We start from the raw sequence: 22,733 nt of genomic DNA, 5'->3' as shown, positions 1-22,733 counted from the left end.
TTTTTGTTATATATATATATATATATATATATATATATATATAATCTGAAATAGATGAACCCTGGAGGTTTCAAAGCTTTCTTGGGGGACACCCCAAGAAAGCTTTATATGAACATCAAAATGTCTGAAGCAATACAGAGGATCTTTTAAGAGAACTGTATGCAGTGAGAGAAACCAATTAGGCCAATTGGCAAATTAGGTTTCACTTCCACTGGCGACTGTGTGATTGTCAAGCGGTTGAAGTCAACAAATACCCATTTCAGGCCGGGATAGCCTGGTCGGTAGGGCGCTGGGCCCATATCCAAGAGGTCGTGGGTTCGATCCTCGCCGGCCGAAGACTCCCCGTGTAGTAAATGGTGACTGATGCACGTTAAATCTGTCGAGTCTCAAAGTCCTCCATGTTCCCACAACAAATCAATACCTCTGGGGGTACTGATCCAGGAGTTTCCTTGTCTTCTGGATTGGTTCAAAATTACAAGGCTACGGAGTTGAACGTAAGTAGTCGTAAACCCATGAAATTGGGTCGGCTGTTCAACGACGGTTATGAAATGAAATAAAATGCCCATTTCGGTCATTTACAGTAACAATATAATCCTTAAAATCCTCTCTTATTTTTAAAATCATGGGAGAGTATTAAAGAAATAATTTCGGAACATAAATGAAGAATTTTAGACAGAACTAATGATCAGAAAAATTTTTTGTTTTATTCTTTTTTGATGTTCATATAAAGCATTCATCGTTATCAAATTTTTTTCAACGTCCTGCTGGAAAATCTAACTTGCGCTGAATTCTATGAATGAGTTTAACAGGAACGTTTGATAATCGGTAGCCGCAATTTTCGAAATTTAAATTTTATAACTTTTATAACAAATATAGACTACTAGGGAGCCAAGCCCCCCGTTTGCTGCTGCTCACCAACCCGGATCAATGCTTTACAATACTTATTGTTTCTTGACAGAAAATAGTTTTTATACAAAAATTAAAATTATTCGCTTAACATATATGTGCTAAAAAGAATTTTATTTGCTTACGCTTGTGCCTCCACTTCTAAATCTATCAGTAATCTATTAGCTCCAAATCTATTAGTATTATAAATATTTAAGTCTATGGGTGAACAGAAATATTTTTTTAAGTAATCATTTGTAAAATAACATTTATATCGTTACAACAATATAGTGTTCAAACAAATTTGTTGAGTTCACAACCGTAATTTAATATTTAATAATACCAAACGGGTGGATATATTAAACACTATTTTTGCCTGCATCTGGTTGGGCATGAAGCTGATCGTTAAGTTGCAAATCATTTAACAACAGATCCCTTTAACAGTAATCTATAACAGTATATTAATGTTATTTGCACCAAAATAATAAGTGTAAAACTGTAATTAAGATAAGACCACCTCTCTAAATAACTTTATCTCAAAATGTAGTGCAGAATTACATTATAATAATGAACAGCAATTCTCTTAGTTATAAACTCTTGAATCAAAACTGTAATAATAGCAATACAGGACTTTAAATAAGGGATGCAAAAATACTTATAGAGAAATAATATACCGTGAGCTATAATATTCTAAGTGTAATGGAATCAAGTAGTTGCCGCCATTTTTGGTGTCAAGATAAACTAAAGTTACTTTCAGTGTAATGAAACGTAATGCATAAACTAACAAGCGCGAAATAAATTGCAAATAAGAATACAATTTAAATACATTATTTGGCAAAAACTCATTTAATTTTCCAAAACTCCTTATTGGTTAAAACTATCATTTATCAATATATTAAATAATAATTGTTACTTTCATAATAACCCTGCATTAAAAACGCATTAACTTTAAAAAAAAAATACCTCTGAAAACACCAAATTTGTTCAACTCGTAATTTCTCACCAAGAAGCTGAGGAAAACAATTTAAACTAATTAAACCCTAGTTATTATCGCCTGCGTCCAACCAGCGGCTAAAAATTATTTTTACGAACACGCTAAATAATAAAACGATTTCTCATAAACATCGAGGCCATCATTTAGTTTTTTTTTCTTTGCTTCACTTTACTTCAGAGCAGCCATCTTATCTTTTCGTTCGCGTTATATGTCGGTAGCAGTTGATTTAGTGCACAACCTACTTTCTTAAAAGGTTCTTAACGTTCGAAAGGGGATAAATTTATGTTTGGTGGTCAGGCCAGCGGAATTTCAAAAGATGATAAGGTAAAAGTAAACTCGTTTACTTCTACTCAGTAAATTAGATGAAATTTTCCGAATCATTTATTTAAAAGCTTTATCTTGATTCTAAAATTCGGAGGTTTATTTTGTTAAAATATTGTAAATAAACTCTCTTATAGAATCGTAGGGTTAAATTCTATATTTTGAATTCGACCCGTCAGTTAAATTTTAAATCTGTATTTATTTATTAATTTATTTATTTATTTTTATTTATTTATTTCTTTATTTATTTTTATTTCTTTATTAATTTACTTATTTATTATTTGCATGATTTATAGAAAACTCTTCACTCACATAATAATTACATGCCTTGCACGAGTTTATAGGCAATACTTTTATATTTAAATATACATGTAATGGGTTTTTATTCAGGAGATTTTTTATATGCTTCCTATTTGTATTTATTTTTAAGGTATTGCATTACAATGTTAACCCATTGATACAGGAGCGTAAGCAAGTGCCAACCGGTTTCATCCGAGTAAAAACAGTACAGCTGCATAGTATTACCTGAAAATTACTATTTTACTTAGAATAATAATTACTATTTTACTTTTTTGAAGTTATACTTCTTATGCGACTTCCAACAAGGTTGCGTTAAACGTCTAACGCTTCATTTTTATTGGCTGGGAAATCACGTGGTAGGATCCAGTTTTCCCTCATTCATTTCCATATTGTTTTGGTTCTCACTAGCATAAAAATAATAAAAGTCATAAAAGTATTGTTTTTCTATAATTCGCGATCGCAACGAACTATAGGGGGCGTTGTTGTATGAGACGCATACCTGCGATTTCTATATGAACCGTCATTCAGTTACTCTGGAGACGTCGTTAATGTAGCGTGTAGCATTGCAACGTTCCTTCTTTAATGTGGCTTATTAAATTTAAAAAAGAAAAATGCTTGATCTTCTTTCTTNGGCGAGACGATGAGGCAACCACAAGCACTTCCACTCTTTCTAGAGGTCCACGAGGGAAAAATGCACAATATTACCGTGATTACAGAGCACGGAAGGGAAAAAGAGTCGTTGAATAGAACTAGTGATCCTTCTACGACTGCTGATTCTTCTACAATTAACGTCGCAGGTTGCGAAGTTTAACTTCTTCTGCGTGGGGGGAATCCACGCACTATTTTTTTTTCGTAAAATTTTATACGTACTATAAAATGTTGTATTCATACAGCTGTCAGAAGAAAAAAAAGATTTCGAGTATCCAAAATAAAATAAAAAGTTTATTTAAAGCTTAAAACAATGAATAAGAAAGTTTTCTGAATACCGATTAATTTTTTCTTTTTCACTTCTTACTCCAGAAAATTTATGTTTTACCATTAAGTGGAATAAAAGTTGAGCAAGAAAAGGCCATAAAAATAATAGTTTTTCTCTCTCCAAAAAAGATGCGGTTCGGAGGAAATATAAACACACTCTCAAAAGTTCTCAAAACAATTGAATAAACTCGTAAATTGATCCAGTTATTTCCGTCACGGTTCGGATACTTAAAAATACCTCATAAAATTTTCTTTATTTTTACAAATACGATAAAAAGAAAAGAATTTTATTTATAGAAATTTTTGCTTATTTTTCGATAAAAATACGTTTTATCTTTTTTATTATGGATTATGTGTATATGTTACTGTGAGTTACCCAAAAATGACAGTTGTTGACATCCACCGGTGAATGTTGGTGACATCGACATTCACCGGTTGATGACATCAATGTTTTTGTTTAAGGTCAAGTGCCACTGCCCAGTATGCATTTATAAACGGCACTCCGAATGTTTCACCTAACTTATCCTCTGGAGATATTAAAATATCGAATGAATATAATAATAACAACGAATAAATAGATATCAAATCGGATATGAATTTATTCGTATGAATCTATTTCGGACATTCGCCAAAGCGATAATGTGATTGTTGACATTCACCGGTGAATGTCGATATATTCTTGATTTTGGTCAATCACGGTAATTTATGCAAATTGTGGTGTAATATTTCTCTGAATTTAATGTTGAATAACCCAACGAATTGTGTTAAAGAATATTTTATTTCAACTTTTGGCGAAATTGGTCAAATTATTTGAGTTGGAAAAAAATTCTTTAATCTTTTATTTCCCGAAAACTATTCTTTTAAATTTTGCATTTTGCGTCAGTTAAATTTTCACTTAATTCAAAATTATATAATTTTTTTGTTAATCTTTTAGTTACAAAGATTTTCGACTAGTTTTAAATAAAACGATAACACAAAAATTAGATCTGATAAATTTTGGGTAATATTTTATTTTTATTTTTTTGCGCACAGTACAGTGTGCACCTAACATAACTTTGTCTTTTTTTCTTTAAGTTCAAAGTCATTTAATTCTTTCAATAAATTTTTTAATCAAAAAACCGTTATCCGGCAAAACTAAAATGTATTGAAATGTAGTAAAAGTGTTATCCTACTCTATTTATTTACTCCGAACAAAGTTAAGGATTTTTTTTTTCTTTTTTTTTCTTTACATAAGTTTTCATTTTAATTTCTCGAAAATTTATATTAATAAATTTTAGTGCTCTTATGAATTGGTTTTGTATGTTTGAAATGGCGATACGGAAAGTATTGTAATAAAAAAAAATGATGAGAAAGGAAAACACTTATTTGTTATAAAATGGTCGACAAAATAAATTTCTCCTTACTTCCGTGTTTCCACGTTGGGCTTCAGCTGCCGGAAGAAAGGACTGCCGAAAACGGAAATTGATAATTTCGCCGCCTGCCCACTGGAGTTTTCTGTTTTTGAATTTCAACCTTGAAAATTCAATTTAATAAACAAATAATAATAATAAAAAAATCTGCAGTAGAAAATTTTGAAGGAAATCCGGAATATTGTAGAAAGTGAAGGGGGAGGTAATGAGTTCCTGTTATCGAGAGCTTAGAAAATAACAGGCGTCATTAATAGTAGTATAATGTTCAATCAATTGTGAATTTTAAGTCAAATTCCGATAAAATTTAAAATTAGTGAAATTTTTAAATAAATATTAACCCAATAATGCCCAATTCTATATTACTTCGTATATTGCTATTTTATGAGAGCGGTTTTCTAGTTAAGAGCCGTTTTGTTCTGTATACTAATAGGTGACGCGTGCGTCACAGTGAGTGCTTGCGTCGTGTCCAGGGTTTCCTTTTTTTATAACCGTCGTTAAACAGATGACCCAATTTTTTAGGTTTTCGACAACTAACGTTCAACTCCGTTGCCTTGTAATTTTGAACCCTATCCAGAAAACAAGGGAACTCCTGGGAAAAGTATGTGAAGAAATTTGCCTTCGAGGAGAACTTTTTGATGGAACAAACCCGTATTTGCGTTATATATCGAAGAAAACCAAGAAAAACTCTCATGGTTAGACTGATCGCAAGGGGACTCTAACCCATGAACCGTCAACCACTGAGGATATTTTACGTCAGCCCTGTAGTTGGTGCAAGCCTGATGCGGAATTCGTGTCGACCAGCCATCGCTGGGATTAGAACCCGGTTTACCTCATTGGAAAGCAAACGCTCTATCTCCTGAGCCCTTACGGCTCCCTGGCATTCCTTGGAAATAACTGTGCTCAGTTATAGCTGTGTAGGTAACCTGTACGGACAGTACCATGTCTTCAAAATGTTCAATTCAAGTGACCGACCCTTACTTGAAATATAGCCGTCCTATTTAGTAAATTATTTTTTTAAAAAAAGGAAATTGCACGTGAAAGTTTTTTATTCGAAATTCATTTTTAAGTTAATTATGATGATGATTAAAAAAAAAGCAAGAAAAAAATGGGGAAAAAACATTAAAAGATCAATTTTATTCCCGCATTAATTTTTTTACGTTCAATTTAAACTTTATTATTATTTACTATTTCTTCACATTTGAGAAAAATTTAAATGTGATTTTTCTAATATTACTTCCTCAAAGAGAGAATAAAAAAACTTATTTAATTCAAGGATAGATAATTTCATAACCCGTTTCTTTGTTTTTCTTATAAAGTGATTATCTCGACGAAAATAAATTCAGAAAGTCACTAAAATTTAATTTTCTCGAATTCATTTGGGTTGAAAATAAAAGCATTTATCCAAAATAAATTAAGATTTTTTTTCCCTTTTTCTTTTACTTCCGAATAAAAAAAACCCAACAAATTCTCGTTAAGAATTTTCAATAAAATTACTTAACAATTCAAGAAAAAAAAAGACTCATTAAAAAACAGTGTTTTGTTTAATTACAAAATTTCTCTAGCGGTCGTAATGTTGCTTAACTTTTTTAAACTTTAATATAACTTTAAAGGCACTCAAAATAAAAGCTTAAAAAGTCTTTTTTAATATTTCCGGCATTTTTTTTCTACCGAAATGTAACTCAATAATTTATTCGTTCCTATTTTGCTTTTCGTTTATTAAAATAACGTGACACATGAACTGTTTTCTGATAAATTATGAACATATGAATGAAACGAATTATTCACAAAATATTTTTAAACTTTTTTTAATACTTTTCGTTACGTAATGCTCATTAGATCCTTTTCACATTGCATATTGATTTTAATTAGAATATTTATTTGCATTCTGCGTTTTAAGGAAACAGGAGATTAATCTGAAATTCGAATGTAAGGGTGGACCATGAAATAGGCGCTCGCCATCAGCTTTTCACAAAATTTTTCCCATATCTTTTCCCGTAAAGGAATTTCCATATCATTTTGCTTTAATCAGCTGGAACAGTTTAAAAAAAAGTCGTCTGCTTTTTTTATTGCTTAAACTTTTTTTTCTTCTCTCTTTTTTTTTCGACGACTCTTACAACTTTGATCAAATATAAAAATCTTTACATCTTTAAAAAACATCTTTAAAAAAAAGTTCACAAATTTATCACCGCATTTACAGACTTCTTTCTGAAAAATATTTCCGCGCCGAATAATCACAAAACAAAATATTGATAAGCTTCGTTTGAGTCGCTAAGAAACATCATAAGTAAAGCATATTGAAATTAAGTTTTGGTAGGTGAGCAAAATTAAGAATGAATAACTTGTAACACCCTGAATAACTTTTGATCGAATGATCGGATATTGACGTACTAACACTCACTCTTAAAGGTTCGAACCCTGATTGCAAATATGCTAATTAATTAATGCAGACGATATTTTAAGTTTCGACATCACAGACACAAAAACGTACTTTATCTGAATAAACATACATTTTTTTTTCGAAGGATTCGAATTTCTGACCCCTAAAGTACAGGGTGTAGCCGCAATCTGGGAATAATGGTAACCATAGTTTGGTCAGGAGAGCGATCCAAAGTTTGGACCCATTAATGTTTTTAGTTTTTTGACGTATTTCGCCATATCCATAGAACTTTTTGAGCGAATTAAAAAAGTGATATCATAAGATATTTGAGCCAGCAAAATTGATAGTTGTTGAAAAATACAGTCTCTTTCCAAATTATTAGACGCACTATAAGATTCTATAGGAAATTTTAATTATCAGGTGATACTATACAGCTTTATTGTTTTTATGTGACTGAAACCGGTTTGCACTTTTTTACTTTCGTGTATCAATTGTTTAAATTAGACGATGTAAAATATAAATTCGAAGATTGAATAAATTAGACGATATATTATATAAATATAGAATATTTATTATAACATTTATTACATAAGTATATTATAATAATTAGACCTAATTATTATTTTCACAGTAGTTTTTTTAATATAGACATGTTTTGCACGAGTTTATATTCAATACTTTTATTTTTCGTCTAATGGGTTTTTATACAGATTTCTTATATACTTCCTAATTGTATTTATTTTTAGCGTATTGCATTGCAATATTAATCAATTGATACACGAACGTAAACAAGTGCAAATAGTCCCATAAAAACAATAAAGCTGTATAGTATCACCTGATAGTTAAGATTTTACATAGAATCTTATCGTGTGTCTAAAATTTTGACCAGCGACTGTGTAAGTAATGTTTTTAATTAACGTCGACTCGATTAAAAGTAGATCAATAAAAAGAACAAAGATTTCGAATGAGCTGATTTTTTTTCTTGAATTTTTTCTAATCATTTCAAATTTGGTGGACATTTAATTGACAAATTGCCTCTCAATCTTTAACATTCGTTATCAAGTTAAGCTAGAAAAAAATGTCTACGATTTTATTTATTTATTAGAATTTATAATTAAGTAACAATTTTATCCCTGTATTAAGAAATATCAACTATTTTAGCTACAACGTGGTTTTTAAATAATATTACAGTTCTTAACAGATTTTACCAGATAGTTCGGTTAGTAAAGGTAAAATATAAAGATAAAAGTAGATTCAATTAAAAGTAGATCAATAAAAAGAACAAATATTTCGAATGAGCTGATTTTTTTTCTTGAATTTTTTCTAATCATTTCAAATTTGGTGGATATTTAATTGACAAATTGCCTCTCAATCTTTAACATACGTTATCAAGTTAAGCTAGAAAAAAATACCTACGATTTTATTTATTTATTTATTAGTATTTAATAATTACATTACAATTTTAACCCTGTATTAAGAAACATCAACTATTTTAGCTACTACGTGGTTTTTTAATAATATTACAGTTCTTAACAGATTTTATCAGATAGTTCGGTTAGTAAAGGTAAAAACATTAAAAAAAATGATCTAAATCGAAAAAATATGATTTTTTTTTAGACTTTTTCCTTTAAAAAATCATCACTTTTTTAACTGTGTCAAGTATAAAAGACCTACTTTATATTCACGAGCTTAACATTAAGGTTATAAATAAGTTTAAGTAAGTAAAATAAAAAGCGTTATTTATGTTTATGTCATGTTTATAATGAGTTACAGATAAAAAAAAATGTCATCGTTATAATGAGCGTGAATTCGATTGAAAGCGCTAAGTAATGTTGTGCTTAATAGCATGCGTAAGATAAAACTTAGTGACGAAATATGATGAACACCTGTTCAGAAAAAGAAGTTAATCAAGAGAAGAATTCTTCCATGGCCTGTACAAAAAAATCGATTGCAGTAATAATTTCTGATTTATAAATGTGCAGCGCGTCAAAAAGAAAAAAAAATGGACCGCACCTGAATAACTTTTGATTTAATGATCAGATCTTCACGTTCTAGAACTCAATCTTAATGGTTCGAGAGGATGACCGCACATATGCTAATCAATTAACGCAGACGATATTTTAATTCACGAAATTAAGAAGAAAAACATACTCAGATTCTTGACTCACAAACAACGCTGGAATACCACAATTTCGATAAAAATTCATATAATTATTATATGATATGATATGATATGATATAAATAATATGATTTAAAATAATCTGGAAAATACTGTGTTATTAATTTAGTCAGGTAAGAGATAGAACGTTTGGTCGTTTTTTCTTTTTATTTTACCACAGCTTGAAGAAAATTTTTAAGCGAATCAAAATTTTTTCGGCAGGAATATCAAATTCGTTTATCCGAAGATAACTGTCGTATTTTTAAAACCTGATTTTTCGGGAAAAATTCAACCGATTTCGTTCAAATTTGGTATTTAAAATTACATTCCTTAAAATGGTGAAAACATTGTGCACAACATAATTCAAAATTGATTTGTTCATCATTAAATAAAAATGTTATTACATATATATTAAAGTTTTTGCGGCTAATTATCTTTGGCTAAACGAACTTTATAATTATATGTAAAAACTTTTTGATTCGCTTGAAAAATTCTTAAAAAATAGTGAAACTCGCAAAAAATAAAATTAACATTGGGAGCTCCGAATTTTTTGAACTATCGGCTGCAAAAACCGTTCTCTTGATCAAATTATCAGGATCATATTTTCCAGATTTCGAATACCCCTCATATTTGAAAGGTCAAGAATCCAATGACGACAACAAAAAAAATAGGTAAGCTCATTAAGAAAAAGAACGTTTTTGTGTCTATATTCGTAACTTAAAATGTCGTCTACACTAATTAATTAGCATATTTAAAGTCAGGTTCTGGAACCATTAAAATTGAATCCTAGTACGCGATGATCCGATTGTTAGATCAAATGTTATTCAGTGTAATCCATTTTTAATTTTACGCACTGTTCGTATGTTATCCTTTAAAGGTCAACAACGTGACCAGTAATAAAAGAGTCAACTTTGAGGTTGTTTTTCAAAGAGAATTTATTCTTAAACTCTATTGTTTTGTAAACACTTTTAGAATAATTCAATCTGTATTTTTTAAATCTAAATAATAAATTTTACATTAAAATTAACAGTTTTACATTAAAATTAACAGTTTCACATTAAAATTAACAGTTTTACATTTAAATTATCAGTTTAAGATTCTTTGCCTAGAAATCAACTCTCAACGTAAATGGTAATTAAAACAATTAACATGAAAAAAGGTAAGTTTAACATAGACAATTAGACAGCATAGCTTAGCATAGACAACTAAAAAAAAACGAAATTAAAATGTGTATCATAACAAACGGACAAAGTAAAAAAATAATTTTATGAAGTTTCACTATTACATGGTGACTTTTTATGTAAAAAAAATCAGCACTTACTCACCAAATGCATTTAAAATTTTAATAAAATGTTCAAAGTTAATCTGATCAAAAATCACCCATCATAAAAAAAAATAATAATAAATTTCACTTAAAATTATCGCCAAGACGAATAGAATAAATAAGAAAAAAAGTTTTAAGAAAAAGAAGGAAAAAAGACATAGTATTTGACCCCATAAGTTGCTTTTAACTTTTTCTCTAAGAAAAGAAAAACACATTTGGTTATGTAAAGGTTTGTAAATAGTTCACGTTTAAAAAAAATCTACATTTCATTACATAAAAATTAACCTTCAAATTTTCAAAGCGAAATACAGCTACTTTGACTGCAAAAAAACATTCAAAGGAATGTAAATAAATCAAAGCAATGCCTTTCCTAAACCAAGTCTTCAAAACAAAACCAAAACATAGTTATTGGGGGTGGGCGAGTCTAATGGTTGCGTGACGAACGTTAATTTGAGACGGAATCTTCGGGATTACGTGATAGAGATTACTCTCTCGTTCGAAATCTCTTTCTTTTTTGGCAAAGCTGCTTATTTCTTTTACCCCTGGACTCAGGAAGTCACCTACTGCGCCAAATAAAGAAAACATTAGCCGCATCTCTTACCAGTTATCTTTTCTTTTTCCTGGTATCTCTTGGGGTCTTAGGATTTGCAAAAACTATTCTGTTCCCGGAGAAAAGTTTCCATCCAATTATCTTCATCCCTAAAAACTATACTGGATGAGTCACGGTGGCTCAGGCGAAAGAGCACTCGCCTCCCAACCAAGTCACCCAGGTTCAAATCCCAGCGATATCTGGTTGTTCCAACGTAAAATAACATTGGTGGTAGACGGATCATTCATTAGAAACAGGTCTAGTTTGTTTTACTTCATCGACAGACCATTTCAAAGACTACGTCATCTTGCCGACAGACTATTTCCTCGACAGGGTTGTTTCGATGGCAGGGTCATTTCGTCGAGAGAATCCTTTCATTGACATGGTCATTTCGTCAACAGAATCCTTTCATTGACATGGTCATTTCGACAACAGAATCATTTCATTGAAAGGGCCATTTCGTCGACAGAATCCTTTCATTGACAGGGCCATTTCGTCGACAAGATCATTTCGTTAAAAGGGTCCTTTTATTGACAAAGTCATTTCGTTGACATAGTAATGTCGTTGATATAATTATTTCGTTGACAGGATCCTAGGTTATTTTGAAACTACCTTTAGTAATTCTTTGATTTTTTGTTTAGTAATTCTTTGCTTCGCATTTGGTTTGAATTTTGTATATTTTTACGCTAAGTATTTTTATTTTAATTAAAAAAATACTATTTTTACAATATTTATACCAAACACGGCAACACAACCAACCGATAACTCCATTCCTCTTTTCTTTTATTTCGCCAGCTTGCTCCTAACCACCTTGTACCTTTTCATAGATTAAGGTTGGCATAGTCAATAGCTACTATCACATTGGTGACTCGGACGTGATGTAAACATTATCCACCTCCTCGTACTGTTGCTACTTAGTCTCCATCACACACAGCAAACAACGTATTCGCTCGACTGCTAAAGGCAACACAGGAGCAAACACGACCTTAATACAGCTCTCACGATCAGCACTCAAAAATACGGCGATCTTAATACAGCTCTCCCGTCTTCCCTCAAAACAGCAATGAATCATCTAATGGTATCCTCTCATCGAATTCTATCACAGTTATAATTCTGGTGGGGGAGTACTGTAGTGTATCTACCTCTAGAAAATTCAATTCCAATTCTCTAGTATAAAAGACAAAATCGATTCTAAGGTAAGGTACCTTTTCATAGATGAAGGTTGACATGGTCAATAACTACTATCTCCACAGTCTTTAATTCAATAACTTTTTAAATTAGAATTCCGTAAAAGGATAGTCCTTCCAGCACTTCAAATTTCATTTTTGTAGATGTATTTTTGTTGTATGGTACTTTTTACTACAGTTTAACAGTCAACAATTCTCGAACTAATCATCGAATGTTCAATTTTCTTTACTCCGTCTTATTCCCTGTACATTTTTCTATGCATCTTCACTATTTCAAATTTATAAGTACTTACAGTAGCTGGCCAATTTATTAGACGCACTATAAGATTCCATGTAAAATCTTAATTATCAGGTGACACTATACAGCTTTATTATTTTTACACGGTTTGCACTTGTTTACGTTCATTTATCAATGGGTTAAATTAGACGATTTATAATATAAATTTGACGATAACATAAATTAGATTATATATTATATAAATATAGAATATGTATTATATTAATCATTATATTTGTATATTATAATAATTAGATCAAATATTAGACGCATTGTAGTGTTTTAATAATGACATGATTTACACACGAGTTTATAGGCAATCTCTATATATATTTCTCTTACACGGCGACAAAAAAAAAGCCTCACTACAACTCCCCGAATGGCAACGCTAGAAAATCGACCAATGATTGCCGCTAAAAATGTCATATGTCAAATCTAGCTGTGGTAGATCAACATATAGCGATTTTAAAAACGGAAACTGAAATTACCAGCGAGCATCAGCTGCGGCAATCTCATACTATTAAGCTAGGCAGAAGTGAGTAGTCTTTGTCGATAGATCTCTATTTTAGTATTTTGTCGAAAGCGCTTTTTTTCACGAATTTATATATTACGAATTTATTTGACGATTTTTGATTTATATCACGAATTTATTTGTTTTATTATTGTTATTGTCATTACATTTAAACATACATGTAATGAATTTTTATTCGGGAGATTTTTTTATATACTTATATACTTCCTATCTGTATTTATTTTTAACGTATTCCATTACAATGTTAACCCATTGATACAGCTAACGCAAACAATTGCAAACCGGTTTCAGTCACATAAAAACAATAAAGCTGTATAGTATCACCTGAAAATTATAATTTTGCACAGAATCTCATAGTGCGTCGAATAATATGACCAGTAACTGTATTGTTTTTGCGCAGAAGTATTTTGTAACTTGACGTGGAAGTTGAACACTCATCTCAATTGTGGTGCAATTTAGAATTTTTTAATACAAAAAGATACTGTAGTCGTTCAGGGATTTCAATTTTCAACACACCATACCTTTACCAAATTTCTAGAACATTTAGATTTTTAGAGTTATTCATAATCCCACTCTTCATTTCTCAAATTTAACACAGAATTCGCGTTTCTGAATAAACAACGGAACATTTGAAATGCATTGAATGAGTAAAGGATTATAAATTAACTGAAATTAACGTATTTTGCTATTCGAAGTTCGGGCAGCCTATTTAATCATTTGAATTCATCATGAAAATGGAGAGTTTTAGAGTAATATTTAACCCGAATCTTCATTAGGAGTAAAGTTTCGTGTTTACGTCGCTTTTACATACATTTAATTAATTTTACATTAGATCGCATAAGAGAAAGTGGTCACGCTATTCTTCATAATAATTAATATACCCGATCATAAGGGTGTTTTTTTTAATCTTTAGAGAAGGAAAATTAAAAAGTCATAGTTTAAGTACTATAAAATCGAAGTTATAATTTTAATCTCTATGTTGGGCAAAAATGTAATCGATTGCATTTTTTGATTACAGTAATCAATTACTTGTAATCAAAGATAACATAATTTTTATTACTCCTCTAATCGTGATTACAACAAACAATTACAGTAATCATTTACTTGTAATCGTGATTATAAAATTTGATTACAGCTGTAATCGTGACTACAATAGTCGATTACAGGAATCAATTACTTGTAATCATGATTACAACTTTTAAAAATTTTAATTACAGCTATAATCGTGCTTACAATAATTGATTACAGCAATCAATTACTTGTAATCTTGATTACAATTCAGCAAAAGTTTGATTACAACAGTAATCATGATTCCAAGTAATTGCGATTACATTACAAGTAATCATAACAAAAACGATGGCGGGCAATTATGATTGCAATTAATTATCAGTATGTATTACAGTTATTATCGGTAATTACGGTAATTATCTGTAATCAATTACAGTTGAAATCAATTACTGCAATCGACGCCCAGCTCTGGTACTAACTAACACTTGCCGTAAAAAAATAACTAGGGTTTAAGAGACCCCTTTCATCTTGGATATTAGGTTTATTTTTTGATTTGTGTTCTTTTTAACATTTTGTATACTTAAAACTTTTTTGACGACATAGTATTATTTCATAGCGCAATATCTGTGTAAAAATTTGAAGAATAAAAGGGTTACTTTATTAGATTCGAAGAAACAGCGTTTGATAATTTTTAGAACTTCTTGAGTTTTAAAGCAATAAAGTTTAAGAGTAAGTAAGTAATAACTAAGCGTTTGTTAGTTCTTTTTTTTTTAATTTATCCGTATTTGGTATTAAAACAATTCAAAAATTTTGTGAATGAATATTTTATTTCAACTAATACCCAAACTAGCGTTCATACACTCTTTTAAGGGTGTTGCTAGTTAAAACACCAATAAATGGGGAAGCTTATTATAAAATCAGATGCATTTATTCCATTTTGAATTATTTTAACCAGATGACAACAGTAGATTTTTTGTAATGAACCACACGTGAAAGTTTCTTGTTGTTCACACGCTGCTGAGCATTATAGAAGCATTAGCTGCTATAGAAGACATGTAATTTTTTTCACTGTTTATTAAAAATGCATTATGCTCTAGAAAAAATATTTAAATAAATCTATCAACTCTATTAAATATATTTATTATAATTACTTCCAAACCGTTACGGTGTTAGGCTTAATTCGAATTCATCGTAATATTTTGTCTGTGATGTGTGTATGTGCTACGGTGAATGACGGAAATAGGTGGTTGTTGACTTCCACCGGTGAAAGCTGATAATCACATAGTCGCTTTAGTAAATTTCCGAAATATATACTAGGTCTAGTTGAGTGCTACTGCCTGGTATACATTTGCCCGGTATACCCTACATCGATGAATTTTCAATGAAACTGCTCGTTATGCCATACATCAATGTTTTTGTTTAAGGTCAAGAGCCCAGTATGCATTTAACTGGTACTCCGAACACTAATGTTTCTCCTCAATCTATCCTCACCAGATATTAAAATATCGAATAAATATAATAATATCAACGAATAAATTAGTATCAAATCGTATGTAACACATATTTCGGACATTCACCAAAGCGACTATGTGATTGTTGACATTCACAGGTGAAAGTCGACATTCTCTTGATTTCGGTCATTAATTGTAACATATGTTTATGTCTGAGTGGTGTGAGCAAACTAATTACATTTTAAAAATTAATGTGCATGTGCATTCTAAATTCATCACTTACTTTATCGTAAATATAACTTTACTGAGTCTTTTTGCATAATATCTTAATTAAATTATAAATTTCTAAGCAAGTAAACACTAGGAAAGAAAATTCTGACATTTGCTTAACACCAAGAAAATTTTAAAAAAAAGTTGTGATCACCTTTTTACGATCACTGGTTACCCGTTGGTCAAATGCTTTTTCTTTCTGGATTGACTCATTAAATTCTGGATTGATTCATTAAATGCCACAACATTTCAAATCATGGGTTGCATAAACTGTCTCCATTGATGTTTGTCGTCGGATTGGTTTTCATATCCTTCACTATGTACGTGTTTCAAGATGTCACAAAATACTTTTCCTACTTCATCATTCATATTTATATTGAAATCACCGTCAAGACAGTCATTATACGTTAATAATAAAAAGAATATAAAAATACTTTAAATTATTGTTACGTAAATACATTAAAAATGCCTGCTAGTGAAAATGAAAAGAAAAACAGCAGCAGTCACCATAGCAACGCAAACAATGACGACGCATGCGCACTGTTCACTATGACTCTTGAACATAGTTGAAAAGTGTGTGGACGCCATCAAATCCAAAGCAAGACCCATTTTGCCAATGGGTAAAGCATTCTTTGACTCTCATTAAACCATGAACCGAGAGTCATATGTGGAATTACACTACGCCACTTTAGTGTAAAATAATTTCCACTAATTTTGGCGTTGAAATACACAATTTTTTTCATGTTACCCTAAATGACGAAATCAAGAGAATGTCGACTTTCATTCGTGAATGTCAACAATTACGTAGTCGCTTTGGTGAATGTCCGAAATATTTGTTACATCCGATTTGATATTAATGTAATCGTTGATGTTATTATATTTATTCGATATTTTNTATCAACGAATAAATTAATATCAAATCGGATATAACAAATATTTCGGACATTCATCAAAACTATACGATTGTTGACATTCACCAGTGAAAGTCGACATTCTCTTGATTTCGGTCATGAATGGTAGCATATGTTTTTGTTTCTGTGATGTGAGCAAACTAATTACATTTTAAAAATGAATGTGCATGTGCATTCTAAATTCATAACTTACTTAATTGTAAATATAACTTTACTGAGTCTTTTTGAATAATATCATACTTAAATTATAAATTTTTAAGCAACTAAACACTAGAAAAGAAAATTCTGACACCAAGAAAATTTTTAAAAAAAGTTGTGATCCTTATACGATCACTGGTTACGCATTGGTCTAATGCTTTTTCTTTCTGGATTGACTCCATTAAATATTTCAAATCATGGGTTGCAAGAACTGTCTCAATAGATGTTTGTCGTCGGATTGGTTTTCATATCCTTCCCTATGTACGTGTTTCAAGACGTCACAAAATACTTTTCCTTTTTTCAGGATTCATATATATATTGAAATCACCGTCAAGCCAGTCATTATACGATAAAATTAAAAAGGATATAAAAATACTTTAAATTATTGTTACGTAAATACATTAAAAATGCCTGATAGTGAAAACGAAAAGAAAAACAGCAGCGCACGCCATAGCAGCGCAAACAATGACGACGCATGCGCACTGTTTACTATTATACTCTTGAACACAGTTGAAAAGTGTGTGGACGCCATCAAATCCAAAGCAAGACCCATTTTGCCAATGGGTAAAGCATTCTTTGACTCTCATTAAACCATGAACCGAGAGTCATATGTGGAATTACACTACGCCACTTTAGTGTAAAATAATTTCCACTAATTTTGGCGTTGAAATACACAATTTTTTTCATGTTACCCTAAATGACGAAATCAAGAGAATGTCGACTTTCATTCGTGAATGTCAACAATTACGTAGTCGCTTTGGTGAATGTCCGAAATATTTGTTACATCCGATTTGATATTAATGTAATCGTTGATGTTATTATATTTATTCGATATTTTAATATCGGCTGAGAATAGATTAGGAGAAATATCGGTGTTTGGAGTACCGCTTAAATACATACCGGGCAGTGGCACTTGACCCTAAAAAGCACCAGTGCAGGGGCAGACTGGGCAAATGTTTACCGGTCAGTGGGACTTAACTAGACCTAGTATGTATTTCGGACATTAACCAAAGCTACTATGTGACTGTCAGCATCCACACATTCATTGCTTAAGGATTCTAGACAATTTCATTTTAATAACTGGTCAATGAGCGAGGGTCACAAAGCGGCCCGAAAGGAATTTCAATAATAGTTTAATACTTGGTGCGGTAGCTCCCTAGTTTAACAAAATTTTATTACTCTCTACAAAATCAAATTATCAGGAGCTCAAAGACTTTTTCGATGCTTCGAAAATGCGAAATTTAAATTTCGGAAATAGTATTTCTTGCACTCCAAATATTTCATTTTATATGCCAATAAAAAAATGTTTGTTTTTAAGAATAAAATAATAATGATTCTTTTATTTCTTTTACAGATTCATAGTCAACATTGTGAAAAATTTATAGCCGGTTGTTAATGATGCAATAAAATTGATGGTAAGTTCGCATTTAATAGTTTTCTAACGAAGTTTCTATAAAGAATATTTGAGAATGGCAATTATGCGCTTTAAAAACTATTGTTGCAACAGCCCTCCGATTTCGGCATTGAACAACTCAAAAACTTCTGCGAAAGAACATTTTATTTCAAATTGACAGCATATAAAGCGTTCTTACAAATTTGTTTACGTTCGTAAAAAGTGTACATTTAAACACAAATGGAATAATTCTTATACCATAACTCATACGCATTCGCACCATTATTTCCGTTCACGAAAAAAACAAATTCCAAACCAATACTTTGGATATCGTGAGTAAATTGTAAACTATCGAGTACGAAGTGGCAGGAGTTTGTTGTTATGCATAATGCTATACACTGCACCAAAAAATAGAACACCCTGAATAACTTTTAATCTAATGATCGGATTTTCGCGATCTAGGACTCCAACTTAATGGCTCGAATTGGTGACCTCAAATATGCTATTTAATAAGGTATGGAATGTTTGTATGGAATTATCCTAGGTTAAACGAATTTTATAATTGTGAGCAAAAAATTTTCAATTCGCTTAAAATGTTCTCGAGTTGTAGTGAAATAAGCAAAAAGTAAAATTATTAACATTAAGGGGTCCAAACTTTGAAGCGCTCTCCTGACTAAATTATTGAGACCCTATTTCCCAGAATGCATCTACCACCTATATTTTGGGGGTCAGAAATCTGAGTTCGTCAGAATAAAAAAATATGTTTATTCAGAGAAAGTACGTTTTTGTGTCTGATTTCGTAACTGAAAATATCATTTGTACTTATTAATTAGCATATTTGAGATCACCCCATCAAGTCCGTAAGATTGAACCATAGAACGTGAAAATTTAGATCAGAAGTTATTTAGGGTGGTCAGTATTTTTTGCTCACTGTATATCAACAGCAACAAAGATTAACCGTATTGGTGTTAAAATTTATGTATGTTTTTAGTTGTGCAATACGGATAATTGAAATTTAATTTTTAAATCTCTGTTTCATCAAATAATTTCATAATATTAAATTTTATGATTTTAAATTTCTATCATCTTTTATTCTGCTAAGCCTAATTCGAATTTATTTTAATAACCTCTCAGAACTACGCGTATGTTTGACTTACAAATTTAACTAAGTTTGCTTACTTTAAATTACTTAATTAAAATAATTACTTTACTGACTCTTCTGTGAGTCATTATTATTGTTATATTATAATAATTAGTCTTATTATTATTATAAATTTTGGTTGCAAGAAATACCAAACTGACAGCTTGCAACGATTAGTGTATAAGAACGTTCTTGACGTTTGACTACACCAAGAATTTCCATTGGTTCTTTGGTGTAAAGTAGTTACTATATTTTTTGGTGTTAAAAAAGCACTAAAATATAATACAGTGTATTGAGAGCCGTGATTGCTCAGAGGATAGAGCGTTCGCCTTCCAATGAGGTGAACCGGGTTCGAATCCCAGTAATGGCTGGTCGATACGAATTTGGTAGCCGGCTTGTGCCGACAACAGTGCTGGCGTAAAATATCCTTAGTGATGGACAGATCATGGGTTACAGTCCACATACCGTCAGACTAAGCGAGGGAGGTTTTCGTGGTTTTCCTCTCCACGTAATGCAAATGCGGATTAGTTCCATCAAAAAGTCCTCCACAAAGGCCACTTTCTCTCTCCCATTACTCGATCCAGGAGTTCCCTTGTCTTCTGGATTGGGTTCAAAATTACAAGGCTAAGGAGTTGAACATTAGTAGTCGTGAACCCAAAAATTGGGTCAACTGTTCAACGACTGATGTCGACTGATCTTGATTAATTGAACTTTATATATATATATATCCCTACNATATGTATATAAATATATAAATATATATATATAAAGTAAATCATAAAAGATACATTGTAAGGCTTATTAATTATACCCGTAAATTAACTATTTCGTTCCTATTTTCACCAAAATAGAACTCTTTATGAGGTCTTATTAAACTTGACAGGGCGACAGCATTAATAGTTAAGCCGTATTCATGGACATTATTAGTTTTCAGAGGGAATTAAACGGAGAAATGAAAAAGGGAAGCTATAAAAAGCAGCGTCCCTTTTTAGCAACTAATTACTTTGGGGCGAGCGTTGCTTTTTATAGACAAGGACCTTGAAGAAAATGGGGATGATTTAAATGTGATACTAAGGGAAAGATTCCTGATTAATGGATTTTCTTAAAAAGGAACAGAAAAAAAGCTTTATTTACGTTACACGCTCCCGTCTTAAAATGCATAAACATTTTGGAAAATATCTAGGAGTACGCAATGTCTATTAACAAACTCAGTTTCTTTTGTGTATTGCGTTAAAAAAATTTACATAGTTTTCAGTTCTGATTAAACAATAATAAATCAAAAGCAAGATTGTTTTAAAAGAGACAGAGAGGAAAATTGTAATTTCAAATTTTCATTTTTTATAAAAATTTTGTTTTTTAACCCGTGTATGTAAATTATCAATTTTGAAGTAAATTATGAAATTTATAACAAAGTATTTATTAACATTTTAATTTTTTGTTTTTCTTTCAACTTAAAAAAAATTCCGTGTGTTTTTAATACCGGAGACTTGCTTTACATGATTCGGTAATTGTCACAAAAATATTTCCTGTAAATTGTCGCACAACAGAACTAGAAGTAGCTATATTGTTTTTATTCATCACTTTGAAAAATAAGAAAAACTTAATTGCTATTCATTGGAATGTTAAATAATGGTTTTAAAGAATTCTAATTTCCGATTAAAATCCTTTAGCCAATAAGAATATTCCTACTTTCGTTAAAGCAGTGAGAAAAAAAAACTTTTCAAACTACATTTATTTAATTTTGAAAAATCTGAATCTGACAAACAGACGCAATCAAGATAAAAGTAAAAATCCGCTTAGTCATATAAAAGTATATAACACTTTTTTTTCCAATTTATCTGCTAAACATTCTTTTTGTTCTCTCATTTTTAATCCTTTAATGGCACTTACATTAGTATTTAACCAAGTTACTTCTCTTAGTTGAATGTTTTTTAGCTTAAAAAATCGTTTTATTCTCTTAGGTATGTCGAATTCCAATGCTTCCCTCATTTTCAAAAATAGGAACAAAATAATTTATTAAAGTACTTATAAAAAAGATCGAAAAACCCCCTTCCAATCGAAGAGCATTAGTTTTATTACGAATAAAATAAAACGAGCCAATGCTTAGCTTTAAGAAAGGCATTAGATCTTGTTATTTTAAAAAAAAATAAAGTATATTTTATTTAGATATGATTTTTTATTTTGACTTTGTGTTGAAATTATTAAAGGAATAAGTTAATGTATTTTTTCTTCCGGCTGTTTTGAAAATTTAATGTTTTCATTGAGTTAAAGAAGGAGAAATTCTCCGAAAGGAATCATAAAAATTGAGAAAGCCATAAATTTTATGCGAATCGGAAAGGTTCCAAATATTTAAATGTTATTACTAAATTCCATTTCTTTATTGGACTTTTTGAAATTGAGTTTTTGTGAATAAACATAAATTTACATTATTTTCAATTAGTTTAACTACATGCTTTTAAACAGATGTGTATTACAAGCAAAAGCTGTATATTTTTCTCATTAAATATTCGTTTATATCTCATTTTTCAATGGATTTTACATGTAACTCAGAACGTTGATATACAGTCCTATGGCCAAATTATTAGACACACTATAAGATTCTATGTAATATCTTAATTATCAGGTGATACTATACAGCTTTATTGTTTTTAGGGGACTGAAACCGGTTTGCACTTGTTTACCTTCGTGTATCAATGGGTTAACATTGTAATGCAATACGTTAAAAATAAATACAAATAGGAAGTATATAAAAAAATCTCCTGAACAAAAATCCATTACATGTATGTTTAAACGCTCGCCAATCCCCGAAAGTTGCTACGAAATCTTAAGCTGGCTTCGCTCGCTACTAACTTAGATACATTGCAAATGCACAAAATTCTAAGAATTCAAAACAATCATTCAAATCCATATAACAACTTCTTTTTTTTAAAAAAATGCATCTTTTTCGTAAATACTAAGTCATTAAAATAAATTTGAATTCAAATAAATGACATGTAATTCGTTAAACCTATTAGAAATGTGCTATAGTATAA

General features: G+C 30.5%; 1 protein-coding gene across 2 annotated transcripts in view; it reads left to right on the top strand.

The window, feature by feature from the left end:
• LOC107454198 (cytoglobin-1) overlaps window positions 1-22,733 on the top strand; it is a 145,682-nt gene that overhangs the window by 56,899 nt on the left and 66,050 nt on the right. Inside the window, exons 1-2 of one of the 2 annotated variants that reach the window (XM_016071304.3) lie at window positions 2,088-2,203; window positions 18,522-18,582. The gene's annotated coding sequence lies outside the window, so the exon portion shown is untranslated. Of the gene's footprint in view, window positions 1-2,087; window positions 2,204-18,521; window positions 18,583-22,733 lie in introns of those variants that run through there. The other variant, XM_016071303.3, reaches the window with a different exon arrangement.

Source organism: Parasteatoda tepidariorum, chromosome 8, assembly GCF_043381705.1.
Source record: "Parasteatoda tepidariorum isolate YZ-2023 chromosome 8, CAS_Ptep_4.0, whole genome shotgun sequence".
Classification (NCBI taxonomy): domain Eukaryota; kingdom Metazoa; phylum Arthropoda; class Arachnida; order Araneae; family Theridiidae; genus Parasteatoda; species Parasteatoda tepidariorum.
This window is presented reverse-complemented; position numbering and strand designations above follow the sequence as displayed.